The sequence below is a fragment of the Podarcis vaucheri genome (assembly GCF_965113315.1).
Source record: "Podarcis vaucheri genome assembly, chromosome: 6".
Lineage (NCBI taxonomy): Eukaryota > Metazoa > Chordata > Lepidosauria > Squamata > Lacertidae > Podarcis > Podarcis vaucheri.
Genome location: NC_138764.1, coordinates 100,921,069 through 100,947,064, shown reverse-complemented (window position 1 = coordinate 100,947,064; position 25,996 = coordinate 100,921,069). Strand labels below are relative to the sequence as shown.

General features: G+C 48.2%; 1 protein-coding gene across 1 annotated transcript in view; it reads right to left on the bottom strand.

Moving 5' to 3' along the window:
• The window catches only part of RGS19 (regulator of G protein signaling 19), a 66,398-nt gene extending 42,588 nt beyond the window's left edge, over nt 1–23,810 (bottom strand). The window contains exon 1 of the mRNA XM_082226528.1: nt 23,589–23,810. The gene's annotated coding sequence lies outside the window, so the exon portion shown is untranslated. The remainder of the gene's footprint in view (nt 1–23,588) is intronic.
• Between the last annotated feature and the right edge of the window lie 2,186 nt (nt 23,811–25,996).

The following is a 25,996-nucleotide window of genomic DNA, read 5'->3' as shown; positions in this document are numbered from 1 at the left end:
GGCCCACTCACTTCTGCATAGGATCAAGGCTATACAGCCCCCACAACATTCCAACAAAACACAGAAAATACGGGCTGATGCTGTGAAGAATATGTTTTCCACTAGCTAAATATACGAGCTGTTACAGTTTTGGGCCATTATGAATGGGTGACATCCCTTGAGCTGGAGAAGGAGCAAAGAGGTTGAGAGAATTGCTTTATAAAGAGTCTTGGCTGTGATTAAATATGAAAATCAGGTGAAACCCACTAACTAATTATACATTTCCACTACAGCTCTCATTGCCAAATAAGCTATGTCCCTCCAATATACTCTTGACTAATGAATGGAGTCAAATAACTGCCATGATAAATAAAAAACACCCTTTTTTTGGTCGGGTTTCAAAATGCAAGTTGCTTCAGAACCGGATTCTCTCTGCTTTCCAAATCACAACTTCTATGTGGCTTCTTTGCTGTCTCCAAAGCCCCTTTGAAATCCAGTTTAAATCCATACGATTTCTATGCACTGCATACTGCCATCAGCAGGGGTATATATCCCAACTTGGGTTCTGCAGACAGCTCCATGCATGATATTTCTCTGGGCAGGAGCTACAACAACTCTGGACAATATGAGACTAGGATGGAATCTACATGCATATTAAAAACGCTGTAAAAGTGCATTTTAAAAAAAGTTTTGAAAAATACTTTGTATTTTGCATAGCTCACTGTTGCCATCTAGTGTCACATTTGTATATTGCACGTTACAACACATTTAAAATGGTTTTTTTTGCAGCTGTGTAGCTGCGTCCTTAGGGACGCGGGTGGTGCTGTGGTGTAAAACACTGAGCCTTGGGCTTGCCGATCGGAAGGTCGGCAGTTTGAATCCCTACAACGGGGTGAGCTCCCGTTGTTTGGTACCTGCTCCTGCCAATCAAGCAGTCTGAAAGCACATCAAAGTGCAAGTAGATAAATAGGTACCGCTCCAGCGGGAAGGTAAACGGTGTTTCCGTGCGCTGCTCTGGTTTCGCCAGAAGCAGCTTAGTCATGCTGGCCACATGACCCGGAAGCTGTACGCCGGCTCCCTCAGCCAATAAAGCGAGATGAGCGCTGCAACCCCAGAGTCGTTCACGACTGGACTTAATGGTCAGGGGTACTTTATCTTTACCTGCGTCCTAGGTTATCTCCAGGGACCCCTAACCATGTATACCCCTGCCTGGTCACTTCATTCCCTCCGGAGAGATGCTCTTAGTAGAGTTGTTTGCACTGGAACAGGCACAGGCAAACTCTGGCCCTCCAGATGTTTGGGACTACAATTTCCATCATCCCTAGCTGACAGGACCAGTGGATGATGGGAATTGTAGTCCCAAACATCTGGAGGGCCGGAGTTTGTCTATGCCTGCTCTGGGCCTTTGGTGTGGTAGCACCTGCGCTATGGAATGTGCTTCCAACAAGACAGTACAGTGGTGCCTCGCAAGACGAAAAGAATCCGTTCCGCAAGTCTCTTCGTCTTGCGGTTTTTTTGTCTTGCGAAGCAAGCCCATTAGCGGCTTAGCGGATCAGCTGATAAGCGGCTTAGCGGATCAGCTGTTAAGCGGCTTATCTGCTGATTGGATCAGCTGATAAGCGGCTTAGCGGCTTGGGAAAAGGGGGGGGGGAGGAAAAAACCAGCAGGAACTCGCAAGACATTGTCGTCTTGCGAAGCAAGCCGATAGGAAATTCGCTTTGCGAAGCACCTCCAAAACGGAAAACCCTTTCGTCTAGCGAGTTTTCCGTCTTGCGAGGCATTCGTCTTGCGGGGCACCACTGTATTGAGCTCATGTCTTCTCCCAGGTGTTCACAGAAAAGCGATCCAGTTATGTTGATGCCTCAAGCTGCTCTACAGAGGCGGAAGAGCCAGTGGCCAACTGACCGCCCAGTTCCTCACTGACTGTCGCACAGTTGAGACCTTGAAGCAGAGCTCACTTATTCACATGTGTCCTGATCCGAGAGTCGCTGCCACATGAGAGAAGCCCAGCCCCACAGGGAAACAAGGCGGGTGTCGGAAATGGGTCAATTGTGGAGAAAAGAATTTTGAAGATCTCTTTGAAAGCACCCCTTTGGCCGCCAAGGTGGATCTTATTGTTGTCTGTTAGGACTGCCCAAGAGCATTCAGCTTACTTCTGAACAAATTCTCAGAAGCTCCAAATCACTTCGCCCCTTCGAAAAGCTGGTTATCACAGCATCAAGAGCATCCGTTTTGCCAAACTCATTAAACTAAATAGCTTTAATTGGATTTGAAATAAATGTGCAATTAATTGTTCCTGCTTTGAATTTCACTGTGCCGTTATCTTCCTGAGTGGGCAGTGCAAACCACTATTTTGAATAAAGCTATTTATAGGGTAAGGGATGCGGGTGGCACTGTGGGTTAAACCAGAGCCTAGAACTTGCTAATCAGAAGGTTGGCGGTTCAAATCCCTGCGACCGTTGCTCGGTCCCTGCTCCTGCCAACCTAGCAGTTTGAAAGCACGTCAAAGTGCAAGTAGATAAATAGGTACCGCTCTGGCGGGAAGGTGAATGGCGTTTCCGTGTGCTGCTCTGGTTCGCCAGAAGCAGCTTAGTCATGCTGGCCACATGACCCAGAAGCTGTACGCCGGCTCCCTCGGCCAATAAAGCGAGATGAGCACCGCAACCCCAGAGTCAGTCATGACTGGACCCAGGGGCGCCGACTTATAAAAAATATTGGGGGGGCCCATACCGGGGTCCTGGGGGAGGGAGAACGCGAGAAGCAGCGCGAGCCTCTGAGAGAACGCGAGACCCCGCGCAGCTGCTGCTCCTGCCTCAGCTTTGGCGGCGGCTGCTGCTGCTGTTCGGTCGGCGGCTCCTTTGCTTTGCTTGCTGCCGCCCAGGCCCCGGGAGCCACAGAGCCAGCGCCGCCTGCGGAGGAATATCCAGCCCATTCAGAGACACTGCTGCTTCTCTCTCTCTCTCTCTCTCTCTTGTTGTTGTTCCGTTCGGATTCCCCCTCCCACCCGGCGGCTCCTCTGGCGCGTCCTGGCAGCAGCGGCGGCGGCAGCAGCAGCTCCTCCTGCAAAACACTTTTCCCTCTCCCTCGGTGTGTTTGTATTTGCGTGTGCGTGCGCATGGCGAGCGAGTGCACCTCCTGCCTCTCTCTCCCCCGCCGTGCCATCTCCTCGGGACTCTCCAGTCCTTTTGATGTCACCGCGGCTGCAGCGCTGGCCCGCCAGACTTTACACGAAGGTTCACGCACTAATAATTTTCTTAAATTATTGGGGGGCAGAGCCCCCCAAACGAATTTTTGAGGGGGCTCGGGCCCCCTCAGGCCCCATGGAGTCGGCACCTATGACTGGACCTAATGGTCAGGGGTTCCTTTAGCCTTTACCTATTTATATGGTAGGGGGCGCTGGGAAGGAGTTTAAGGAACCAAAGGAGCAAAAAACGATTTGGGAACCACTGCTCTAGGTTAGAAAGGTTCAGAAAAAGAAACACGGCAGTAGAATCGTGGTCCAGTTTCCTTTCGAAGCAGAGGGTAGGCCAGCCAAGCGAAGACGAAATGCATGCAGAAATCTGTTACGACGAATGTTTACTACAGGAAGCAGCAGTGACATTTGGGCAGGTAATGCCCAGATTGTTGTTATTTAGTCATTTAGTCGTGTCCAACTCTTCGTGACCCTGTGGACCAGAGCACGCCAGGCACTCCTGTCTTCCACTGCCTCCCGCAGTTTGGTCAAACTCATGCTGGTAGCTTCGAGAACACTGTCCAACCATCTCGTCCTCTGTCATCCCCTTCTCCTTGTGCCCTCCATCTTTCCCAACATCAGGGTCTTTCCCAGGGAGTCTTCTCTTCTCATGAGGTGGCCAAAGTCTTGGAGCCTCAGCTTCAGGATCTGTCCTTCCAGTGAGCACTCAGGGCTAATTTCCTTAAGAATGGATGCGTTTGATCTTCTTGCAGTCCATGGGACTCTCAAGAGTCTCCTCCAGCACCGTAATTCATAATGCGCAGATTACCCTCCCCTGGAATATTAAGACAAGGGCCGCCTCGGTTGCCTTCTTAGCACACGCGGAGGAAATTCCTTTTTCAACAAGCTTTTTAAGCTGTGCTCTTTCCCCAGTTTGGAACTGTCTTTAAGGATGCAATTATTGGGGGGGGGGGGGAGGCAGTTCAAAGCAGGGCTGCCTTTCCAGAGTGTGCTGGGTTCAGCGGGTGCAGAATGCAGGTTAAGCGGTGCAGGTTACAGAGATGGCAAAATCAGGCAAAATCCTTCCCACATCCCTGAGCCAGATCATAACTCCACATTCCCTGCATCTGGGATGGGGTGCGGCGGCTCTGCCAGTGGTTTTCAACCTTTTCGAGTCCACAGCACCCTTGACATAACCACAATCTTTCTGTGGCTTCCCTGCGGACCAGGGTTCCGTTACAGGACGCGTGTAAATGGGGATTCCCCCCATTCGCCCCCACCCTGACCCGTTCTGCCCCCCCCCTGCTGGCTCCCCTGAATGTTCCTCAGAGAAAAGGAAAGAGAGAGATAACGCAGGAAGATATATACGGGCTGCAAGTTAATGGTCGCATTCCTCCAGTCTCCCCAGGGTGCCCCAGCACACTGATTGACAACCCAGGCCTGACTAATAATAATAATAATAATAATAATAATAATAATTTATTATTTATACCCCATCCATCTGGCTGGGTTTCCACAGCCACTCTGAGCGGCTTCCAACAAAGTATTAAAATACAATAATCTATTAAACATTAAAAGCTTCCCTAAACAGGGCTGCCTTCAGATGTCTTCTAAAAGTCTGGTAGTTGTTTTTCTCTATGACATCTGGTGGGAGGGCGTTCCACAGGGCGGGTGCCACTACCGAGAAGGCCCTCTGCCTGGTTCCCTGTAGCTTGGCTTCTCGCAGCGAGGGAACTGCCAGAAGGCCCTCGGTGCTGGACTAGGATTCCCCTCCAGCCTCTAGGGCCTCTCTGGGGATTAAACACTCCACACCCCAGAACTGTCCTAATCCACATGGATGGATTGGGGAATGTGTTCCCCACCCACTGTGAGGGAGCCCATTCACAGAGGATACGGCTATCAGCCGCAATGGCTGAGTTCTCCTCTCAGTTTGCTTGGCATCCGTCTGTCTTGGCAGACAATGGAGGCCTGTACATTTGGAAGTGAAGTCAAACCGTTGGAGAGTTACACAGCACCTGCTGTGGCTGTAGAGACTGATACAGGAGAGACATGTTTTGTTGCAGCTGGGGCAGAGGAAGGCGTCCGGTTGTACTACTGCATAGGCACCACGGCCTTTCTTTTCTCTGCACTCCTCCCAGCGGTCATTCCTCCTCTGGTCACTGCGATGGACCCACAACCTGACTGTCCCATCGTCTGGCGCTGCGGTCATCTGCAAGGGGATCCCGCATGGAAGGGTTGACGTTGCCAGCCTTTGTGCCTCGCTTGCAGATATCTTTGTAACGCAGAGTTGGGACTTCTCTGATTAGGGCTTAGTTAGGTTACGTTAAACCCCATTAAGTCTGAGATACAGTGGTGCCTCGCAAGACGAAATTAATTCGTTCCGCAAGTTTTTTCTTCTTGCGAGTTTTTCGTCTTGCGAAGCACGGTTTCCCACAGGAATGCATTGAAAATCAATCAATGCGTTCCTATGGAGACCGTCCGGGGGGGACAGAGGGGAAGCGCCGCGCGCCTTCCCCTCTGTCCCCGGACCTGTTTTAAAGCAAGGGAAGGGGCAGCGGGGAGAATCGCTTCTCCCCGTTGCCACCCCTTGATTCAAAAGGGGTCCGGGGAGAGAGGGGAAGGCGCGTGGCGCTTCCCCTCTGTCCCCGGAGATTGCGGCGCCCCTTGGTTCAAAAGAGGTCCGGGGACAGCGGGGAAGACGCGCTGCACTTCCCTGCTATCCCCGGAGCTTGCAGGGCAAGCTTCGTTTTGCGAAGCAAGCCCATAGGGAAATGCGTCTTGCGAAGCAGCTAAGAAAACGAAAAACTCCTTCGTCTAGCAAGTTTTTCGTCTTCCGAGGCGTTCGTCTTGCGGGGTACCACTGTAATCTGCATCATTTATTGTATTTCTTCAAGGAGTTCAAGATGGCATTCATGGTTCTTCTCTTCCTCCTCAAGGAATCCACACGACAACCCTGTGTTGTAGATTAGGCTGAGAGGCATGGCCTGGACTAGGGTCACCTGATGAGTGTCATGGCTGAGTTGAGATTTGTACCCTGGTCTCCCAGATCCTAGCCAGATGTTTTGGCCTACAACTCCCATGATCCCTAGCTAACAGGACCAGGTCAGGGATGATGGAAATTGTAGTCCAAACCATCTGGAGGGCCGAAGGTTGGGGCTGCCTGCTCCAACCACTAAACCACACTGGCTCTAGGTGACACCACCGGTTTTGTCACCAATCAAGATGACACCTTTTCACTAACAGAAGCTGATTATTTTTCTACTGAATCGTAATGGGAGTGGCTCATTTTATTTTATTTTTGCAGTGAGATTCGTTTGCATTTACAAAGACGCCATCTGTGTGTTTCCTTGTAAGCGGTAGTTCTTCCTGTTTAGCAAACTCAGCTTTGCAAATAAGTCTGGAAGGTATGGATGAGCCTACCAAAAATAAAAAAATGTGCTACTGGCTGCCTGCCCACAAATAGTCATTTGTGACTTTCAAAGCAGCAGGGAGAGAAAGACGCTTTTGTAACGTTTTGTTTTTTATCAATGAATGCTTAGAGGACATTGCCATTGGGCCAGCAGCTGTTTACAAGCCTGGGCAAACCTGTGATTGACAAGCAAGGTGGGCCATGTAAAATTTACAGAGGAAATGCACTGCATTTAAGCAGAAATATTTATCTTTTTAAAGACTACTTCTATGGCTCCGATCTCCTTCCAAACCACAATGTCCCGTCCAGCAGACACGTGAGAAACAGAAGCCACCGTAACAGAGTGACGTAGTAGCTAGAAAGTTGGGATAGGCTCTGGGAACCCGGGGGGTCAAATCCAAACTTGTCCATGAAGCTCTTTCATTCATATCTATCTATCTATCTATCTATCTATCTATCTATCTATCTATCTATCATCTATCTACAGTGGTGCCTCGCAAGACGAAAAGAATCCGTTCTGTGATTCTCTTCGTCTAGCGGTTTTTTCGTCTTGCGAAGCAAGCCCATTGACGGATTAGCGGATTAGTGCTATTAGCGGCTTTTAGCGGCTTATCTGCTGATCGGATCAGCTGATAAGCGGCTTAGCGGCTTAGAAAAAGGGGGGGGAGGGAAAAAACCAGCAGGAACTCGCAAGACATTTTCGTCTTGCGAAGCAAGCCCATAGGAGATTCGTTTTGCGAAGCACCTCCAAAACGGAAAACTCTTTCGTCTAGCGAGTTTTCCGTCTTGCGAGGCATTCGTCTTGCGGGGCACCACTCTATCTATCTATCTATCTATCTATCTATCTATCTATCTAATAAATGTTCATAATGTACAAGGCAAACACATACATAAGTATATAAACCACGTGTCTGAAATAGTACAGAACAATCCTGAAGCCATTTTGACTCTCCCAAATTGACCTCAAATCTTTCTCTGCAAGGAGGAAGGAAATGGGGAAAGCTTTCCAGTTGTCTTTGGACTGCAGGGGCTTACACCTCCCTGTAAATACAGTCTGGCAAGTATCTGTTAAGCTGAGCACACTATCAATATGCGCAAGAGATTCAGGAACTAAGTATTGACCATCTCCAAGGAATGGCCAGGCTACCCGGAAAAGGCAAGCAGATAAGGCATTATCAGGTATCCTGGCAGACAGGAGAGAAACAACACACTCAGATTTCTGCAGGGGACCACCTCTTTCTGTGATGTATGTATGATGTTTTGGGGGGTGGTCTTGCGCTACAGGGGAGGCAATTTCAAAAGTATATACAGTGGTGCCTCGGGTTACATACACTTCAGGTTACATACTATTCAGGTTACAGACTCCGCTAACCCAGAAATAGTGCTTCAGGTTAAGAACTTTGCTTCAGGTTGAGAACAGAAATCGTGCTCAGGCGGCGCGGCAGCCGCAGGAGACCCCATTAGCTAAAGTGGTGCTTCAGGTTAAGAACAGTTTCAGGTTAAGAACGGACCTCCAGAACGAATTAAGTACTTAACCCGAGGTACCACTGTATAATCGGGGACGCGGGTGGCGCTGTGGGTAAAACCTCAGCGCCTAGGACTTGCCGATCGCATGGTCGGCAGTTCGAATCCCCACGGGGGGTGTGCTCCCATCGTTCGGTCCCAGCTCCTGCCCACCTAGCAGTTCGAAAGCACCCCTAAGTGCAAGTAGATAAATAGGTACCGCTTTATAGCGGGAAGGTAAACGGCGTTTCCGTGTGCTGCGCTGGCTCGCCAGATGCAGCTTTGTCACGCTGGCCACGTGACCCGGAAGTGTCTGCGGACAGCGCTGGCTCCCAGCCTCTAGAGTGAGATGAGCGCACAACCCTAGAGTCTGTCAAGACTGGCCCGTACGGGCAGGGGTACCTTCACCTTTACCACCGTATAAGAGCTTGCACACCAATGTTCTGGGTTCCTCTCCTCCTTCCCTGCGGGGTGTGTGTGTGTTTGTGTGTGAGCACCCTGTTGCAAGAGTTTAATAAAGATCAGGCTTGCTAGCTGCTTTGCTTCTCAATATTCTCTGCTTCTCCTACCCATAGAGAACCTACATAAGGATTCTATATGAGCTCTTGGATACCCCATAAGGGATAAAGCAGCAATTTTTTCTTAATTAACTCTCAGCTGAGCCTACCTGGTAGAGTTATTGTGAAAATAAAGAGGGTGAGGAGAAACACGTAAGCCACCTTGGAGTAACAGCGGATAGAAATGGAATAATGTATATAAAGACAGCCTTCTCTTGCAGGATTATGGGAAGGGGTTTCTAAATTTCTGGGGAGATAAGGTTAAGCCTTGGGATTGAACTCGCATTCCTTTCCCTCCCACTTCAGCCACTCTGAAGTGCAGGTCCATCTGTCTCGGACGAGTCTTGCTCTGCGTCTCAGGAAGTGCCCCGCAAGACGGCCGAATTCTCTTTGGAATTGGAAAACGCCACACCATTCCTCACAGAGTCTTTACATGCGCTTTGCCAGGGCTGCTTCTCCATTTATCTGTGGCATTTGTATCCTTCCCCGTGGCTAACAATAGCTATGTGCTGTTGGAGGCACCATGCCTATTACAAATGCCATTGCTGGAAGTCACAGACGGGGAAATTGGGCTGTTGCCCCCAGGTCCTGCTTGAAGGCTTCCTATGAATATCTGGCTGGCTGCTTTGTATACAGTGGTACCTCTGGTTGCGAATGGGATCCGTTCCAGAGGCCCATTCACAACATGAAAGGAACGCAACCCGCAGTGGCACACCTGCGCCCGTGCTGGTTGCGATTCGCCGCTTCTGCGCATGACGTCATTTTGAGCGTCTGTGCATGCACGAGTGGTGAAACCCAGAAGTAACTCCTTCCGGGTCACCGCGGGATGCAACCTGAAAAAACGTAACATGAAGCGGACGTAACAAGAGGTATTACTGTACAGTCACACCTCGGGTTGAATGTGCTTTGAGTTGAGCGCGTTCGAGTTGCGCTCCGCGGCAACCCGGAAGTAACAGGGTGTGTTACTTCCAGGTTTCACCGCTCGCGCATGCGCTGACGCTTAAAATGACATCACGCACATGCGCGGAAGCGGCAAAACGCAACCCGCGGACACGCGCCGTCACGGCTTATGTTGCGTTCAGGATGCGAACGGGGCTCCGGAACGGATCCCGAGGTACCACTGTACTGTTAATCTGGTGAAAGAATCTAAAAAAGCACCAGACAACTATACAGTGGTACCTCGGGTTACAGACGCTTCAGGTTACATACGCTTCAAGTTACAGACTCTTGAAGTTACAAGAGTCGCTGGAAGGAGGTGGACAAGACACCATCCAACTGTCTTAGGGACTCCATTCTGGATGTGTGCAGGCTTTACTCTTTAGGGTTTTTCTTCTCCTGAAGATATCCTGCAAGGCAGTGGGTGTTTAGGATCAGAGTTTCCCTTCTCTGCATCCCAGAAGACACCAAACAGATACAGGAGGGATCTGAGCAGGGTGGATAAAAATCAATGATTTTTAAATAAATAAATAAATAAATAATAAATAAATCGGATATTTTTGATTTAAAACGGATTTTTAAAATAAAACGCTTTTGGAGGAAAAAACTTTCATAGAATCCTAGAGTTGGAAGAGACCACAAGGGCCATCGAGTCCAACCCCCTGCCAAGCAGGAAACACCATCAGAGCACTCCTGAGATATGGTTGTCAAGCCTCTGCTTAAAGACCTCCAAAGTAGGAGACTCCACCACACTCCTTGGCAGCAAATTCCACTGTCGAACAGCTCTTACTGTCAGGAAGTTCTTCCGAATGTTTAGGTGGAATCTTCTTTCTTGTAGTTTGGATCCATTGCTCCGTGTCCGCTTCTCTGGAGCAGCAGAAAACAACCTTTCTCCCTCCTCTATGTAACATCCTTTTATATATTCTATATACTTTCTAAAGATAGTTTTCTATTTAAGCAAAGCAAGAGCACCCAGACTTGCAAAAACAGTGCTGGGGTGGGGAACACACATACACAAAAAATTAGAGGGTGTTTGGAGACATTTATCATAAATCCAAGGGTGGGAAATGTCTGTGTGTATACCTGTGTTGGAAGAATAATGATAATTTCTGTTTAGGTTACATTATAGTCCAAATGCTATCCATCAGGAAATAAGGGTTTGTTTTAAGTTTTTCATGTGTGCTAAAACAGTCTTAAGTTTGGGTGGTTTTTTTAAAAAAAATGTTTAACCACATCAGTTAACAAACATGGATACTGTACATATGCTACAATGTTATCGCTTTAGTTAAATAAATTGTTTAAATTGTGATTAAGGAAATGATTGTTTTTCTCCTTCCAATAAAGTACAGCAGAAAAGTTGTCCAAATATAAACAGTTAGCTTATTAAACCTCACAATAATTTCATAATTATCGGTCTATGTATTTCTGATTGCGTAACAAAATCGGTGATTTTTGATATAACTGTAAAAACTACGCTGAAAATTTATTATTCCAAAAATGAAACCTTCCAATGGCTGTAAATATTAAGATTATACCAGCAAGAATGATTCTTTCTGTTAAAAAAAAATAAAAATTAAGTCAAGTCTTACTGACTAGTGATTTAAATCATTATTTAAATCGATTTGATTTAAATCAAATCCACCCTGGATCTGAGTGTCACAGAACTCTTCCGAGTGGTGATTCTCAGCCGTTGGTATTCAAAGGCATAACGCCTCCAACAGTGGCGGCAGAAAGTAGCCTTCCCTTCCATGAATTTGTCCAATCTGCCTTTAACGCCATCACTGTGGCAGGGAGTTCCACAGTCTAACAAGGCATGGCCAAAGCCCTTTCTTTTATCTGTCCTGGATCTCCCAGCATTCAGCTTCATTGGACGCCCTCGACTATTATAAGACAGGGAGAAAATGTCTTCATTCCTCTGCTAAAAATGGTTTTCAGCTTGTTTTAACCTCTGTTAAAATGGTCTTATTTCTGTTTGCATTATTCACAACTGCCTTTTTCAGTTTCGGTTTCTTCTTGTACTTTACAGAGGTTCCTAACCTCCTACGCTGCGTGCACATAAATACGTCCCCTTCCCACAACACCCAAAACCAGTTTTTTCCACGAAAGAATACAAGGGCTCCCTCGAGCGTTATATCTCTATAATCCTTCCCGGCCTTAAGATTTACATCGGCCAAGTACTGTTGCACAAAAAGCATATTTATAGAGGTTCGGACAAGGGCAGGGGCAGATAAGCACCTATTAATCACTACTTAAAGCTCCATCAAAGACAGCTTAAGAAGAGTCAATAGCTATTTAATCAGCATTTCCCTTAGACAAAAGGGAATGTGTTTCCTAACCCCCCCTTTTGAAAAGCATTCCTGAGCAGTGCAGTGGAAAGGCTTTGCTGAGAGACAGGAAAGGATGTGAGAGCCAAAGGGCATTTATCTGTTGCAAGGAGAAGGTTGCTTTCTGCCAAGGTGCCCTAACGTGCCAGAAAGAAGTCTAAATTCAGCATGCAATATAAATTATGCAAAGCGCTAAAAATAATGCTCCATCGACATGCTTGGAGATTTTATTTTCTTTAAAGTTGTTCCCAATTCTACACCAGCAATGGACTTGGAAAGGCTGGCAACAGCAAGAATACTTATTGTAAAGAATTGCAAAGAATACTTATTGCAAAGTATTGGAACACACAAGATCTACCCACTCTGGAAGAATGGCAGATGAAGGTGATGGACTACATGGAATTGGCGGAAATGACTGGCAGAATCCGAGACCAGGGAGAAGAGTCGGTGGAAGAAGATTGGAAGAAATTTAAAGATTATTTACAGAAATTTTGCAAAATTAATGAATGTTAGAATGATGTCAGAATGAAGTTAAGTGGTTTAAGCAGCAATGTTATAAAGGTGTATGTAAAAATGGATTATTAACAGGTGAGAATCCAAAGTTATAATATATTAAGTTAAAGGATTAAGATAAAAACAAAGAGGGAAAGAAATTGCTGAATTAACTAACTGAATTGGAATACAAAAAAGGGAGGTGTGAGGAGGTCAGGGAAGCAAGGAAATGAATCTAAGGTGGAAAGATTGATGTATTTTTTTAAAGTGTTTTTTATCTGTTTTTTGTATTTTTCTTTTATTCTTATTTCTGTCTTTTTTTCTTTTCTTTTTATCTATGTAATTCTTTTCTTTGAAACCTTAATAAATATCATTTTTTTAAAAAAAGGACTTGGAAAGGCTGGAAGAATTTGATGCCAGCTCCGAAAGTTTGGCATCTAATAACTTTAATATAATCATCAGTTAGCAGAGCATGAGACTCTTAACCTCAGGGTTGGTTGTGGGTTCGAGTCTGATGCTGCGCAAAAGATTCCTGCATTGCAGGGGGTTGGACTAGATAACTCTCATGGTCTCTTTCCAATTCTAGGATTCTGTAAGCACAGAAACTGCTTTCGGAAAAACAAAGAATTTTAATTTTACCTTCCGAAAATGTCAGGCAATGCTTAATAACCGAAGAAAATAAAAACAAAAGCAATATATAATTTAACTGCTAGTACTTGGCAAACATTTCTAATGATTTCTATGCCACTTTGCACACATTTTACCGTATTTACGCAAATCTGATGCACCAGCAAATCTAAGGCGCACCTCAATTTTCAAAACCATTTTTTTTTTTTGCTGGTGAATGTAAATGCACAATCAAATCTAATGTCGCACCCGGATTTTTGTGACGTAATTTGGCCCAAAAAAGGTGCACGTTACATTTGAGTGAATGCGTTACTTACCAAGCAAAACTAAATTATGTTAACTTAACCAAATATCTTTTGAATTCCAAGGTCATGTCAACTTTTTAGCACACCTCGTTCTTGGAAATTGGAAAATTCAACACGTCCTAACTTCTCATCTTTCTCCATCGCTCCACACCTTCCTAAGGTACTGATTCAATAGCACAGCACACATTTCCTCTTTCGCTCTCACAACTGCGGTGCTTTGTGTACACAGTGCCGCACTTTGGCTCCCCACGTTTTCCACATGCACAATCATGAAAATTGCCTCGCTGACCGTTTCTGTTTTGACCAGGGCTCTCTGCTCCCAACAGCTGCCAACGAAACACCCCAGAGGAAAAAAAGGGAGACGAGAAACCACACAACCCGCCTTGCCCCCAAATTCTGTGCCATTCAGCGAGACACAACCTCTGTGCATGGAATTTCCACTTTGGCTATCAAGGAGGAGACAAGATTTCAAGATTGCAGTCTTGCCTGTTCCCATTTTGTGAACGCATGCCTTCGGACTTCTCCTAGTTATGCGCCTGAAAATGCCTTGGGAACACAAGCAAGGAAAAGCAGCAGAAAGAGTTGAGAGTGGGACAGCAAATCCCTTTCAAGTCTCTGGTTACAACCTCTTTTTTATTTTTATTATATTTTTTGAGGCTGCCTGGAGGCTCAAAAGTTGACCAGACAAGAGGATGCTCTCTCCTAATATTCAGCGGATCACTTTCACAGGCAGACAAAACTATCTGAGAAAAACAAATATTTCCTTATATCCTTTGCAAGCATCTAAGAGATATATATGTGTGTGTGTGAGTCTTTCTCTCTCTCTCTATATATATATATTTATATGGGACGCAGGTGGTGCTGTGGGTTAAACCACTGAGCCTCTTGGGCTTGCCGATCAGAAGGTCATCGGTTTGAATCCCCATGATGGGGTGAGCTCCCGTTGCTCGGTCCCTGCTCCTGCCAACCTAGCAGTTCGAAAGCACGTCAAAGTGCAAGTAGATAAATAGGTACCACTCCGACGGGAAAGTAAATGGCGTTTCCGTGCGCTGCTCTGGTTCGCCAGAAGCGGCTTAGTCATGCTGGCCACATGACCCGGAAGCTGTACTCCGGCTCCCTCGGCCAGTAAAGCGAGATGAGCGCCACAACCCCAGAGTCGGCCACGACTGGACCTAATGGTAAGTGGTCCCTTTACCTTTACATATACATATGAAAAATTATAAGATCATAAAATACAGAACAAATGACAAACTATCAAATTCTCCAAAAATGCTTCGCGAAACAAGCAATTTTTCAGCAGGCGACAACCAACCAGAATTGTAGGTGCCTCTCTGATTTTAATAAGAACACTACTCAATAAATAAATAAATAAATAAATAAATAAATAAATAAATAAATAAATAAATTATTTATTTATTTATTTATTTATTTATACCCCACCCATCTGGTTGGGTTTCCCCAGCCACTCTGGGCAGCTCCTAACAGAATATTAAAAACATGATAAAACATCAAACATTAAAAACTCCCCTAGACAGGGCTGCCTTCAGATGTCTTCTAGAAGTCAGATAGTTGTTTATTTCCTTGACATCTGAAGGGCGCCACTACTGAGAAGGCCCTCGGCCTGGTTCCCTATAATTTCACTTCTCGCAATGAGGGAACCGCCAAAAGGCCCTCGGAGCTGGATTTCACATTACTGTGCTAAAAGCCTCACGTCACAAAGAAATTATATGAAAGTGAATTAACTGTGGAACAACCAGGAAGGCTTCTTCAGGTGATCAGACAGGTGTATATGGAACAGGATGGAGCTTGTTACAAACATCACGGCAGTGAGACAGTGTGTCAAAGTGGTTAGAGTGTCAAACTGGGACCTGGGTTCAAATCCCCACTTGGCCACGAAGCTCAACGGGTGACTTGGGTTCGGTTCCTGCCCCTCAGCCTAACCTACCTCACAGGGTCATTGTGGGGATTAAATGAGGAGAGGGAGAACCGTGTGTGCTCCTTGGAGGGGGAAAAAGTAGAATATAAATGCAATAAATATAAAAGAAACACCGTGGTGTATCTGCAGCAGCCCAGCAAGAAACCTTCCTCTGCCCCAGCTGCAACGAAACATGTCTCTCCCCTATCAGTCTCTACAGCCACAGCAGGCGCTGCAACTCCCCAACGGCTGGACTTCACCCCTGACGGCACGCTCTTCCACTGTCTCTCCCGAGACAGACGGATGCCGAAAAACCAAATACAGCGGTACCTTGGTTTTCGAACAGCTTCGTTCACGAACAACTTGGAACCCAAACGCTGCAAAACAGGAAGTAGGTGTTCCGGTTTTCAAACTTTTTGGGGGGAATCCGAACGTGCTCTGTTTTGAGTCCCCCTGTGTTTCCTGTTGCGCTGCTAATTTGCGTCCATCCCCCACCCCCATTGCAATTCAAGCCTTCCTTTTCCGATTGCAGTGCTCTGAGGTGATATTTGGAGCTTATATTTGGTGCTTTCGTTTTTGCTATTTATTTTGCGTTTTTTGTTTTGAGGCTTTTTCAGTTAACTTGTTTTTGTTACTGTGTGGATCCCAGTTCAGCTACTGATTGATTGATTGATTGATTGACTGCGGAAATGGATAAAAGCCCCCCCATCCAAACAATGACTATCATCAGTGCAGGTAAGAATTTTTTTAATTTTTTATCTTCTACAATACTGTTTTATTTATTTTACAGTACAGTACATTGATTATTGCTTTCATTTTATGGATCAATGGTCTCATTAGATAGTAAAATTCATGTTAAATTGCCGTTTTAGGGGTTGTTTTTAAAAGTCTGGAACGGATTAATCCGTTTTGCATTACTTTTTCAAAGCATAGCTTGGTTTTGGAATGCTTTGGTTTTGGAACGGATTAAGTATAAGAACCAAGGTACCACTGTAAAATAAATGCAACAATTTTTCAAGCACAAGGGGAACTCCAGATCTACGCCATCTGGCCTGCGGAGTTCAAGGAACCCTAGGTGTCCGGGAAACAAGGAGATCTGGTCTGTTTTGGTGTGTGTGGATACGGTACTGAGTCTGGAGGGGAAATGAAGAGTAGCCAAACATCAGAATCTGCCAGCGGCCTCTTAAACAACCTGATGTCTGCCAAGGTCTCTTGGAAGGCTCCGCAGAGCTGCTTAAGGAAAACTGCTTCCTTCCCAGACAGGTTGACGGTTCCCTAGAGGAGACCCACCTTCACCCCCAATCGTACAACATCTACAGGCTGCAGCGACTGTGACAGGAGCCACTGTGGCACGTTCCGGGGAATGTGCTTCCTCCCATTGCCGTATGCACCGAAAAATGCTTTCCAGTATTTCTGCAAGGTTTCAGCTAGTCGTCCTTATCTAGCAGGAGCCAATTCACCTCTTCCACCTAGAAGTCTGTGAGCTCAGGAAACTGGAGGGAGGGGGAAAGCAGATCCCACCCCATCCCCCAGGCCTTTCTCCCTCAATTTTCCCAACTAAGGGGGGGAAATAGGAAAATTTGGGTGAGCACTGGCAGGGGCAGAACGGTTACGTTTACGTTCTTTGAATGAATGAAATTCTTTTTGATGCATTACTTTATTTTAATATTGTGTTGGAAGCCGCCCAGAGTGGCTGGGGAAACCCAGCCAGATGGGCGGGGTATAAATAATAAATTATTATTATTATTAAGGCAAGGCTTTACTTAAGTGTAGTATGAAGATTCAACCGCCAATGTGTTTTGCGCTTTATAGACACACTTGCAGATTTGGAAGGGAATCTTTTGCCCAGGGCAGGGATCGAACCCATGTCCTTGAGATTAAGAGTCTCTTGCTCTACAGACTGAGCTATCCCGGGTTTTCCTTTTGTACTTTTCCTTTTGTACTTTTATGTTGTGAACTGCCCAGTGATCTTTGGACGGAGGGGGTAAACAAATTCTAATAATAATAATAATAATAATTTATTTATACCCCGTCCTCCCCGGCCAGAGCCGGGCTCAGGGCGGCTAACACCAGTAAAATAACAATAAAAACTTAATAGGGGAAAAAAATTAAAATACAGGGGAGGGAAACATAAGGGTCAGACTGAGTCCAAACCAAAGGCCAGGCGGAACAGCTCTGTCTTGCAGGCCCTGCGGAAAGATGTCAAGTCCTGCAGGGCCCTAGTCTCTTGTGACAGAGCGTTCCACCAAGTCGGGGCCAGTACTGAAAAGGCCCTGGCCCTAGTTGAGACCAATCTAACGACCTTGTGACTTGGGACCTCCAAAGTGTTGTCATTTGTGGACCTTCAGGTCCTCCGCGGGGCATACCAGGAGAGGTGGTCCCATAGGTACGTGGGTCCTAGGCCTCGTCCTCAGTTTCTCTCTCCATCCTTACATCCCAAGAGCCACTCTTCCTATAAAGCTTTTGGCACAGCCCCTTAGTCCTCACTAGGGACGTCATGTTGGAGATTCAAACAGAAATGGAAACAGGGGTGCAATCTGCCATAGCCGGCATACCCGTCCATGTCCAGAGCAGAAACCCACCTGGCCAATACGATCAGGATTTGCTGTTGTCCCAGTTGCTTTCAGTCAGCAAACAGTCACGTTCGCCTCCCACCTGCTTTTGCAAATGAATGGGGTGGAATAATGTAACTTATCCGAATTGCACACTTTTGCTACAGCAAACAAAATGAGACAAAAAGTGTTGTTTATGGAAGAAGGCGAACCGCAGCAGAATGGAAACAGTGCTGCATGCGACGAGTACAGGGCAGAATGAAAAATGCTCCACCTCTGCATTACAGAAACGAACCCTTGGTACGTGTAAATGAACAGGATACATATCTTTCCCATTCACCCTTCTCTCCTTCGCCCCCTCCCCTTTAGGCTCCCCAAAGCGGGGTCTTCAATTGTAGGCTCTCTAGGGCAGGGACCTGCCTTTTAAACAATCTCGCACCGAAACAACTTTTCTATCAAAAGAAAAGAAGGGAATCCTCTCTCTCTCAAAAACAAAATTAGCTCATCGCTCAAAACAATGCAGGACGCGGGTGGCGCTGTGGTCTAAACCACTGAGCCTCTTGGGCTTGCCAATCAGAAGGTCGGCGGTTCGAATCCCCGTGACGGGGTGAGCTCCTGTTGCTCGGTCCCTGCTCCTGCCAACCTAGCAGTTTGAAAGCACGTCAAAGTGCAAGTAGATAATTAGGTACTGCTCTGGCGGGAAGGTAAACGGCGTTTTTGTGCACTGCTCTAGTTTTGCCAGAAGCGGCTGTCATGCTGGCCACATGACCCAGAAGCTGTCTGCGGACAAACGCCAAGCCCCTCGGCCTGTAAATTGAGAGGAACACCGCAACCCCAGAGTTGTTCGCGACTGGCCTTAACTGTCAGGGGTCCTTTACCTTTACCAAAATAAAGCATCATACTGTTGACTCATGTTCAGCTTGTGGTCCACCAAGACCCCTAGATCCTTTTCATCTGTACTACCAGCAAGCCAGGTGTCCCCCATCTTATATTTGTGCAGCTGGTTCTTCCTGCCTAAGTGCAGAACCTGACATTTGTCCCTGTTGAAATTCATTTTGTTAGCTGGGGAAAGACTCCTAGTGCAATCCTGCAGAGCCACTGCCAGCCAGTGGAGTGTGGACCATAGTTAGCTAAATGGGGCAGCACCAAGCAGCTCCTCATAATCGATTTATTTTAATTTATTCCGTAACATTGACTGACTGCTTGATTGCAAAAAAACAAAACAAAACCTCAAAGCAGTTTGCGAAAAATGATAAAACGAATAAAATCACCAATAAGAAGAATGCGCACACAAAAACGTTTGTGTTGACCTTTAAAGCCCTAAATGGCCTCGGCCCAGTATACCTGAAGGAGCGTGTCCACCCCCATCGTTCTGCCCAGACGCCGAGGGCCTTCTGGCAGTTCCCTCATTGCGAGAAGCAAAGCTACAGGGAACCAGGCAGAGGGCCTTCTCGGTGGTGGCGCCCACCCTGTGGAACACCCTTCCACTAGATGTCAAAGAGAACAACAACTACCTGACATTCAGAAGACATCTTAAGGCATCCCTGTTCAGGGAAGTTTTTAGTGTGTGACATCTTAGTGTATTTTTGGTCTTTACGGAAGCCGCCCAGAGTGGCTGGGGAAACCCAGCCAGATGGGCAGGGTACAATTATTATTAATTATTATTATTTGTAGCAGCTGCCGAGAAAAGTACAGCGAAGGCACCTGCCTTGATATCAACAGGCAGGAAGTTCCAAAGTTCTGCCACACCAAAAGCCTTAATCCATACAAATGCAAAAAGGGTTTGCAGTTGCCTTCGCCAACTTAGCGCACCCCCCCCAGGTGTTTTGGAGTGCAACTGGCTGATGCTACTGGGAGCTGTAGTACAAAATATTTGGGTGCTGCCACGTTGAGGAAGATGGTCTGGAGAATGAGGCCTGCAGAAGCCAATCTGAGAGGGTGGGCTGGATGGGTATTTGTTTCTCAGGGGGTCTTGCCATGCCTTCTGGGGTTCCCTTCCACATTTGAGTGCTGGGCATGCACAGAGACACCTGCATGTCGCTCAGGTCCCCTGCTGGGGGGCAGACGCCACCTGCCCGCCCCCACCTGGCTGGCAAATTGTGCCACCGCCTTCTCCTTCGTCGGCGCTAGCTGAGAGCAGCTTAGGCTCCAAGCAGCGAGTGTGGGAGTCCTTTTTCTAAATTTGTGGTTTTATAAATGATCTTTTAATTGACTCTCGCATCTTTCCCATTTTGACGTTTCTCCGTTTTGCAAAGCCGCAGCTGCGCGTCGCCTGTGCCAGGAAAGCAAAACAAACGGAGGGTGCCGCCGCCTTTGTTGTTTTTGCAATCTGAACGGTCCCCCCATTCAGATCGAGAGGTACAGCCACTGGGCTTAAGATATCCCCAAAGTGTGCTGGACGAGACAAATCGCAATTCACACAAGCGCTTGGAAGGTTCACACTGCACCTATTTCCACCAATTCCTCCTGAATTCAACAAAAAAAGTTACAGAAAAACAGAAGGACACCTTAGGCAGAGACCACTGGTCTGCCTGACCTCTCTGACTGGCAGAAAAAGATGTTTCCTCGTCTTTAACCGGAGATATTTGTTGTTAATTGCATTTGCATCTCACGTTTTCCTGCCAAGGAGTTCATGGTGGCAAACATGCTTCTATCCCTACTCATTTAATCCCTACAACAGGCCTGCGAGGTAGGTCAGGCTGAGAGGCAGCGACTTCAGCATTTCAAAATTTGCCAGGTGCATTTTGCACCCGGGACGCGGGTGGCGCTGTGGGTTAAACCACAGAGCCTAGGACTTGCCGATCAGAAGGTCAGCGGTTTGAATCTCCGCGACGGGGTGAGCTCCTGTTGCTCGGTCCCTGCTCCTGCCAACCTAGCAGTGCAAAAGCACGTCAAAGTGCAAGTAGATAAATAGGTACCGCTCTGGCGGGAAGGTAAATGGCGTTTCCGTGCGCTGCTCTGGTTCGCCAGAAGCGGCTTAGTCATGCTGGCCACATGACCCGGAAGCTGTACGCCGGCTCCGTTGGCCAATAAAGTGACAGGAGCGCCGCAACCCCAGAGTCGGTCACGACTGGACCTAATGGTCAGGGGTCCCTTTACCTTTACCTTATCGGCCACCTGTGACCAAGTGAAGATGCCTGGGTGCTAAGAACGGTGACTGAAATCTCCACCATCTGGAGGTACATGCCCGGGCATCCTCGAACCAAACGTGACTGTTCTCACACACTAACAACACACCCTGTAGAATCCCACCCATCATATTTTATCTGCACAATCAGAACGAATTCCAGGAACCGAAAACTTGCGTTGAAACATACGACTTTTGAGCTGCCCGGCACCAAAATGGCAACAAGGCGTTCTGTTGTGCGACTATAACCCTGGTTTAAGGAGCCATTTGGCGCCTAAGCTTATATATCTGAGTTTCTAACGAGGAGTGACCAGCTCCCAAGGTCACCCAGTGAGTTTCGTGACCAAGTGGGGACTCAAACCCTGGCCTCCCAGGACCTAGTCCGACACTCTGACCACTAGACCACAATGCCTCTCAAAGTCAGTATCATATGTCAGTCGATATGCGGAGGCAGTATCGACAAAGACTGAACATTCTGCAGGAAACTCAGGGTTCCACCAGAAGGACAGCGTAACCGAACCAGGACCTGGGTTCAAATCCTGACCCATTCACAAAGCTCAATGGGTCAGCCACTGCCTCTGATCCTTAACTACCCCACAGAATTGGATGAGGAAAGGGAGAACCATGTCAGATAAAAAAGCAATAAAATGAATATAAAAATACAAGCCAGGCTTCAGATCCCTCCCTAGCCTTGAGCTCTTTCGCACCCTTTGCTTCTCCTTTTTTTCCCTTTCCAGAATCTGCAACGCGGGAGCTAGGGATGACCTCCATCACAGGGCTGTCATGAGATCGAATCCCAGCACGGCCAAAATTACGTATATCGCCATGGTACTTTCAGCCAGGCAGCCTTTAAAAAACAAACAGAACACGTCCCTTGTAACTGAAGCAGATCTCTCTGGCTCCTCCTGTCCAGTGGCCCGTCCATTCTGACTGGCAGCTGTCCATCACCAAGGAATATCTCCTGCCCCCATTTCTTGGGATGCCTCCGCCAAGGATTCAGCGGGGATTTCTGCATGCAGAGAGAGAGCATGGATGCCGGAGAAGAGCCACCACTAAACTGGGCTTTCGGAGGTAATGCGGTGGGGGTGCCAGGCAAAACGCAGCTCTTCCTTGGGCGAGGCCGGGTCTCCTCTCCGCTGGGAAGCCCCGGAATTAAAAGACAGGGAAATCCCACACCCGAATACCCCCCATGTCCTATTTCCTTGCTCTAGAAAAGGGGGAGATCTCTGCTGCGGGCTGTCTCTCCCGGTGCAAAAGCAGGGGTTCCCTTGCTCCGGCAGAGGATGCCCGCTCTACAGGGTGGGGCTGAAGAGTGGGGAGGGGGGAGAGGAATTGGAGAGAGGGAAAGAGAGGATATTTGCAGGGAGGAAGAGGAGGAGGAGGGGAAACCCCCACCGCAGACTCTGGAATGGGAAAGCCCCTGCGCCTCCCTTCCCTCCACCGTCGGGGGGGGGGGCGAGGATGCAGCAGAGCGGGCGGGGTGGGGGAACACTCTTGCAATGCGGACAGGCATGCATGCAAGCTAGGAAGGGACTGCAGCCCAGCCGGGCTGCTGGGAGCGCCCTCTTGAAGGAGCTTTCCAACGCAACCCTGATTTTTTTTAATGCACACACACATATATAAATAAAATATATATAAATGCATGTATATATATGCGCGCGCACACATACATACATATATGCATGCATTAATTTATATTTGCTCCGAGCAACTCGTGCAAGGGCTGACGGGCATCACTCGCCACGCGACTCGCCCGGCAAATCCCCGGGTCACGGAGGAGGAAGCCGGAGGGCGCGCGCCAGCCTCCGGCCCTGGCTGCTCCTTCCAAAAGGGAAGCCCCCCCACCCCACCCCGGAGCTGGCAACCGAAGGCGTTGCAAGCGATGCAAACTCCCATTCCGGATCCCCTTCCGAGCAAAAGCCACGCATAGAGAAGGCTCCCTCGCTTTCTCTCTCTCAAATCGTATGCAAACCACCGCACATGGCTTTCATTTTAAAAGCAAAGGGCCATAGGGCGGGTGTTATTTTTTAAAAAAATGTAATGTGCCCTCCCCACCCCAGCGGACGGGGTGTGAGGAGAGAGAGAGAGACCCTCGCTCAATTGGCAAAACGGGACGCGGCCACCCCCCCCACTCCAAATCCACAAGCTTTGCTTGCCTCCCTCCCAAGTCCAGCAATTTGCAGGCACGAAGCAGCTGGGGTGCCTGTGTGTGTGTGTTGGCTTATTTCTTTCCCTCCACCCCCACCCTGGCTGCCCATCTCCTCCCAGTCCATTGCAACTGGATCTCTCTGCCCCCCCCCCCGTGGCACACTTGATGCATTTATGAAGACGGGAGGGAGAAAGAAGCTCTCTCTCTCGCTTCCCCGCGCGGCAGTTTCAGGAAAGCCGTTTTTCGTCTCTTTTTTTTTGCAACGCGATGCAAAGACAGGAAGAGGACCGGGGAGGGGGCGGAGGGGCTTTTCCTCTCTCTCTCCCTCTCTCTCTCTTTTGCAAGGTCTGCTCCGATCCCGCTCTTTCCCTCCCCTCCTCCAAGGAAACACCCCCCTCCTCTGCCCCCCACCCCCGGCCCGATCGCTTCCCTTTTGCACCCGCGCCGAGGACCAGGGAGAGTGAATGCCGGTCTGTCTTTCCGTAGATTAAGAGAATATATATTTTTTTTGCAAAAAAAAAGGAGAGTGGGGGTTACTCACGTTCTGTGCATCCGAGGCCCCTGCAGCCTCCCCCCGCCGGCTGGAGCACATCCGTGCCTTGCTTGCCTTCCAACCCCCCCGGGCCGCTTCTTCCTCGCCTCTTATTTTAAAGCTCCAGAATCGACACCCTTTGAGGAAAGGGAGGGGGGAGGGAAGGAGGCGACGAGAGAATTGGAAAGCAAGCTTTGAAGAAGAAGAAAAAATACTGGCTGGCAGGGTCTCCACTGCGCACGCGTCCCCCAGCCCCAGCGATTGACTTCCTAAAGCAACTGCTGTTTTGCACTTCCTCGCGTCAAGAGCGAACCAACCAGCCCCCTTCCCGCTCCTCTCTCTTTCTCTCTCGCTCTCTCTCTCTCTCTCTCCACCTCCCTCTTCCCGGGACCGGGCAGTAGGGATTGCCAGCCCACCCCCAGCTCATGCACACGCATGCATGCGCACATGCACACCTTTTCCCGGGTGCATGCATGCGTTGCAAAACCCCAGCGCCTGCTGCTGCACCGTGCAAAGGAACCGTTCAAGCTGCAGGGAGAGAAAGAGGCTTGCAAATGGGAGAAAGAAAATCGAACCTGCTCGCCATCTGCATTGCATCCGCCGACGGCGCAAGTTGCAGAGCGGAGTAGTATTTTGGGGGGTGGGTGGGGGTGTTTTTAGGGGCTCCGCACGTGAGAAAGTTCAGGCTGCGCTCCTTCTTCGCCGGATCGAAGGCTTCGCCACGCGCTTTTCTTTGAACCGCTTTGATTATTGTTAGCGTTATTTTTGCTGGAGTTTAATCTGGGCTAGGATTCGGATTCAGGGCAGAGCGCAGCAGAAAGGAATGGGCAGGTGTGGAGTGCCAGGAGTGCCTCTGGGCACGTGCAAAGCGCCCTTCCGTTCGCCGTTTGGATAGCTAGCGCGAAAGCGGGTGGTAGCCATCCTGACGCTCCCGGTGGGTCAGGTCCGAAGGGGGAACTCGAAGAGGTGGCTTCCCAGGCCTCTCACCTGCCGCCCAGGTGAGCGGATGCGGGAGTCACTGCGTATCTGCTACTGCTTCTTCGAGGAAATGCTGGAGAGCGCCGTTATTGCATTGATAGCTCACCCTTTTCTCCAAGGAGCAAATGTGACTTGCAGGATTTTTAACACATTAATCCCACTACAGCCCTGTGCGGTAGGCAAGGCTGAGAAACAGTGACTGGCCGAAGGGCTATTTCTGCCCCAATGAGGGGGCGGCAACATGCAAAATCATAAAATAACAGGCTACCATCACTTCTCTATTAAAAGCACACTCAAGGATTTACAGGGGTTCACATTAGCACATTTATTGTGGCCCTTTGGGTCACCACTACAATGGCAAAGCGAGGCTGTGAACTGATCTCCCAGGTCCATTGCAACCATAGTTCAAATCTCATTGCAGCCGCAAGCTGCTAAGGAGCCTTAAGGCAGGGCACTGTTCTGCTTAGCCTCAACACAAACACACACGGCCTCAACCACTTGCAGGAAGGGGTTAATTATACTGGCCTGCCACACTATACAGGTGTGTCAGGATTAAGGTGCCCAGGTATGTTTCGGGCTTTGAACATTTGCAATTGGCTATATGTGCTAAGACTTATTTATTAACCAGCTTCATTGTCAGCTCCACCAGCGGTCCGGCCCCATAGACCCTGCCATCCAGAGGTGAGGCAGTGTGGTTTAGTGGTTGCAGTGCCGGACTAGGACTGTAGTCCTAGAATGCACCCCCAGTTGTGACGCTCAGTGGATGACCTTTAGCCTGAGACCCATCTCTCAGGGTTATTGCGGCAATAAAAATGGAAAGGTGCGATATAAATGTAATAAATAAAGACATTTTTTAAAAAAATTGTGGCACCATTTCCCAAGGCCCCCTTATAGCACAGGTGATTGCTAACACACACACACACACACACCTCCCAAGGATTATAATCGCTGCTGCTCTGAATTCATAATCATTGCTTTTGTGTCATAATATTAGTAAGCGATTTCCGGTATCTGCATGTGTGCAAACGGTTTTTGGCACCGTTTGGCATGTCGCTGCACTGCGCCGGTTTAGCACAGCGTGCGGGGGACTCGCCGAGCAAGCCGCTCAGTTTGGGGGCGGCTCGTGGGCTGGTGAAACAGTCTTCATGGGCCGCATCCTGCCTGTGGGCCCCACGTTGCCGGCCCCTGGCTTAGGACATGAAAAAAAATACATAGCTGCAACATAACAAAAGTAGTCATAAACAACGAATAACACATTAAAAAAAAATACACAGCCAATTTGAAGATTTCCCACATAAATCAAAATAGGATCTCAAATATAGGTACAAAAAAGCTGCCCGGTTCTGAGCCAGCTGCAGTTTCCAAAACGTCAGCTCATGCTAAAAGAGACCTGGACTGTAACAGGATTTGAAGACTTAAAACCGTTTACATCACTGGAG